At 44.7% G+C, this 4,526-nt stretch overlaps 1 protein-coding gene across 1 annotated transcript in view; it reads right to left on the bottom strand.

Moving 5' to 3' along the window:
- Positions 1–4,273, bottom strand: part of LOC122542899 (synaptosomal-associated protein 25) — a 190,222-nt gene extending 185,949 nt beyond the window's left edge. Inside the window, exon 1 of the mRNA XM_043681033.1 lies at positions 4,196–4,273. The gene's annotated coding sequence lies outside the window, so the exon portion shown is untranslated. The remainder of the gene's footprint in view (positions 1–4,195) is intronic.
- Positions 4,274–4,526: the final 253 nt, after the last annotated feature.

The following is a 4,526-nucleotide window of genomic DNA, read 5'->3' as shown; positions in this document are numbered from 1 at the left end:
ATAAGATGTGGGTTTTGTTGCTGATCAATATTTGTTACCCATCTTTAATTGTCATGCTGTATAAAGGAACATTCTTGCCAGATATCAATCCAAACCTGAACACTGTCCAGATCTCGCTGCATATGGACACAAGACCCTGCTTATTATTTTCGAAGCTGCGAAAAGCACTGACCATTTTGCAATCCTCAGAGACATCAGAGCAAAGCAGCTGATAACAACTGGGCCCAGGGCACTATCCTGGAACTCCAGTGGTCCTGTGGTGATGCAATGATAGTGTCCCTAATCCTGAACCGGGAGGCTTGGGTTCAAGTTTCATCTGCTCCAGAAATGTGTAATAACGTCTCTGAATAGGTTGATTTGGAAGAATAGGTTAAAATAAAAAAGAAATCCTGGAACTCCTGCAGTGACATTCATCAGTCAAATACTTTCTTGATGGTCCAAGGGCTGTCACTCTCAGCTCACCTCCACAGTTCAGTTCTTTCAGTCCGATTTACCGAGACTTTAATGAGTTAAGAAGCTGAGTAATATTGGCAGGAACTAAGAAAGCACCAGTGATCAGGCATCGATAGCACTGGCAATGACAGCTTCCATCACTTTACAAACAATTGAGTGTAGGTTCAGGAGGCTTGGATTGGATCTTGGACCTTTGACACTATTGCCAGGCAATTTCCAAGGTCCTGCCCCCGGTATCCAGAGCCTTCAACTGTTTCTTGAAATTATGTGGAATGAATGAAATTGGTTAAAGATTGACATCTGTGAGCTGGAGATGTCGAGATGAAGCTGAGATGGATCATCCACTTGACATTTCTGGCTGAAGATGGATGCAAATGCTTCAGCCTTATTTTTTGCACAGATTTGCAAGTGTCCCCTATTGTTGAGGATGGGAATGTTTATGGAGCCTTTCCCTCCAATTAGTTGTTCAACTGTTTGCCATCATTCACAATTAGATATGGCAGAACTGCAGAGCTTATATCTGATTCATTCACTGGATCATTTAGCTTTATCTATCACTTGTTGCTTCCACTAGCTGGTATGTAAATAATCCTGTTTTGTAGCTTCACCCCTCCACAACAGTATAGGAAAGAGGTACCTATACTGAGAGGTTGACACCTCACTGTTAGGTTTACCTGGTTCTGCTCCTGGCATTCCCACCTCCACTCTTCATTGAGACAGGGTTGATCCCTTAACTTGATGGTAATTACAGAGTGGGAGATTTGCAAGGCCATGAGGTTGTGGATTGTGTTTGAGTACAATTCTGTTGCTGCTGATGACCTACAATACCTAGTCGTAAATTGCTATATCTGTCTAAGATCAGTCCCAATTGGTAGAGCAGCAATGCCACCCAACAGGGTGTCCTATGAAAGCTGGACTTTGTCTCCATGAGGACCTGTGTGCTGGTACCTGTTTCCTATACTGTTGTGGACAAATACATTTGTGACAGGTAGATTGATGTGGTCAAGATTTATAAGGCTTTTTACTCTTGTTGATTCCTTCAACACCTGCTGAGACCCAGCCTGGCAGATATATTCTTCAGGAGCTTGCCAGCTCAGTTATGTGATTAGGCCACCCTTGGTGATGGATTTTGAAATTCCCCTCCGTGAGTATAACATGTACCTTTGTCACCCTCAGTGCATCCTCCAAATGCTATTTGACATGGAGGAATGCAGATTCATCAACTGAAAGAGGATGTTAGTTGGTAATCAGCAACTTGGCCATGTTGATACCATGAGACTTCATGGGGTCTGGAATTAATGTTGAGGACACTCAGAGCAAATCCTTCCTGATTATATATCACTGTGCCGCCATGTCTGTCGGTAGGATAGGATATACCCAGGATTTGTAATAGTATATCTGGGACATCGTAAGCCATGATTTCTGAGAGTATGACAATGTCAGACTATTGCTTGACAAATCTATGAGTCAACTCTCCAATTTTGGCACAAGCACCAAGGTGTTAGCAAGGGGGATTGGGCAAGTTTCCCTCCAAGTACCGAGGACCATAAAGCCAGGAGGAACATATTAAAAGTAAAGGGGATGCTACTTAGGACCAAGAAGAGGAGAAATTCCTTTATTCATAGGGTGGTGAATCTTTGGAATTTTCTGCCCCAGAGGGCACTGAAAGTCCTGTTTAAAATAGAGATCGATAGCAATGCTGTAAAGGATTATGGAGGTTGTGTGAGTAAAAAGTGTTCGATCACCCATGATTGTATTAAATGGTGAAGCTGGATCAACCAGTTTAATGCCCTATTTCTATTCCTATGTTTATACTCAGCAAAAAGCATGACCTGTCCTACCTGCCAATCTCCCTTCCCACCTATCTGCTCCACCCTCCTCTCTGACCTATCACCTCCATCCCCACCCCCATTCACCTATTGTACTCTTGGTTACCTTCTCCCCAGCCTCCCCTCTCCCCCCCCCTATTTATCTCTCTACTATGGAGGCTTCCTGCCTCTATTCCTGATGAAGGGTTTTTGCCCAAAACCTCGATTTTCCTGCTCCTTGGATGCTGCCTGACCTGCTGTGCTTCTCCAGCACCACTCTGGTCTAAACTCTGGATTCCAGCATCTGCAGTCCTCACTTTTGCCTAAATGAGTGCAGCTCCAACAACACAAGAAGCTCAACACCATCCAGGACAAAGCAGCCCACTTAATTGGCACCACATTCACAAACACCCACTCCCTCTACACTAACACAGCAGCAGCAGTGTGCACCACCTACAAGTTGCACTGCAGCAACTCACTCAGGCTCCTTTCAACAGATCCTTCCAAACTATCCACCACCTAGCAGGTCAAGGCCAGCAGGAACATGGGAACACACCACCTGCAAGTTGTCCTCCAAGTCATTCACCATCCTAACTTTGAAATATATTACCATTTCTTCACTGTGACAGAGTCCAAAATTTCCTCCAAACAACACTGTGGGTGACCCTACACCTCAAGAACTTCAGTTTTTCAAGGCATTATCTTCTCATGAGCAATTAGTGATGGGCAGAAAATATTGGCCGAGGCAGTAATGCCTACATACTGTGCAAGAAATAAATCTTCCCTAAAGGGTATTAGTGGAACAGATAGTGTTTTATAGCAATTGATTCATGATTTCATGGCAACCTTATTAGTGCTAGTTTTCAGTATATCTAATTCTCTTTTGGAAGTTAGTTTAGAATCTGCCTCCAGCATTCTTTCAGGCAGTGTCTGATTCTGGTTCATAGTAACTCCTACTGCCACTTACCTCTTGGTCTCTGGTTACTAATCCTCCTGCCACTAGAGCGAAGCTCTCCTTACTGTCAAAACCTTGCAGAATTTGGAATGCCTTTATGCAGTCTCCTCTAAATCTCCCTGCTCTTAAGTGAGAACCATCCCATTAGATGGACTAATCCAATGCCTTCTGCTTTTCATTCCCATTTATCACATTTCACTTTTTTTATAGAAAGCCAAGGACTACCAAAAAAAGACCGACAATCTGCCTAGACCCACTTAACAAATAGGTTCAGTTCATTCAGTCCCATTTCACAGCCTTTCTGGAAAATAAGATGCTGCCAAAATCATTGTTTGCATGCTCTGATAGTGAGTGAAGTGGTTAGAATTTATTTTCTTGCCAGCATAACATTATAAGTGATGCAAAACTGATAGAACCGCGCCCCCTCCCATGCCACCCCCAACCTCCCGCCTGTACAATGGAACACATCTTCAAAATACATCTTCACAATACTACTCTGTCCGAGCAGGCACCACAGGGTGAGGGGAGGCAGAGTTGTGGCAGGATGCCTCACCCGGTGCAGGACCAGCTCCTTACATTAAAAGCGTTGGAAAACGTGCTTTAAGAGAGGATCGGCATTGCCACCAATCCTCCTCACACTCATTTATCCGCAATGATTCGACAGAAGGGTTAGCTCAGTCCCCGTGGAGTAGAACTTGTCCCCTTTAACCAAACGCCCAACAATGTTAGAAAATGCAGGCAGACAGGAGGAGCCTCAGGCAAGGGATTGCACAGCCTGACCTAGTACCCCAATGACAGATGAAGGAATACGCCCGGATTGCACCTCATCCCACAGGTTTAAAAAAAAACTACTTAAAATGTTGCCTCTCCCCTGTACGTCTTCGCTAATTGCACTGCAGCAATGTATTGGGAATATTAAGATTGCTGGCAGAGTAAATGTGTGCACAACGCCAATGCTGACACGAAATGTGTTACTGACCTTCTGCCTTCCGCCAGCTCTCTCCAACCTCGCGGAGCCGGTTCTGAACAGAATCGCCCGAAACCACACCCTCTGCTGCTTTTGCCTCACTCCCGTTCTCTCTCCAGCATTAGCCAGAATGGAGCCGCCCGGAGTCAGACTACCCCACAGAGGACAGTGATCCAGTGACTTGGACAACACTGACCAGTAATTCACTGACTTAAGCACTGCTGGAAAAGCCTGTGCACAATCCTAAACAAGGAGTGTGATGGAATACTCCCTATTTGTCTGGATGGGTGCAGTTCCAACAACATTGGAAAAGTTTGACACCATCCAGGACAAAAACAACCCA

The sequence above is a fragment of the Chiloscyllium plagiosum genome, chromosome 41 (assembly GCF_004010195.1).
Source record: "Chiloscyllium plagiosum isolate BGI_BamShark_2017 chromosome 41, ASM401019v2, whole genome shotgun sequence".
NCBI lineage: Eukaryota > Metazoa > Chordata > Chondrichthyes > Orectolobiformes > Hemiscylliidae > Chiloscyllium > Chiloscyllium plagiosum.
The sequence above is the reverse complement of the archived record's forward strand: the minus strand, read 5'-3'. Positions and strand labels throughout refer to the sequence as shown.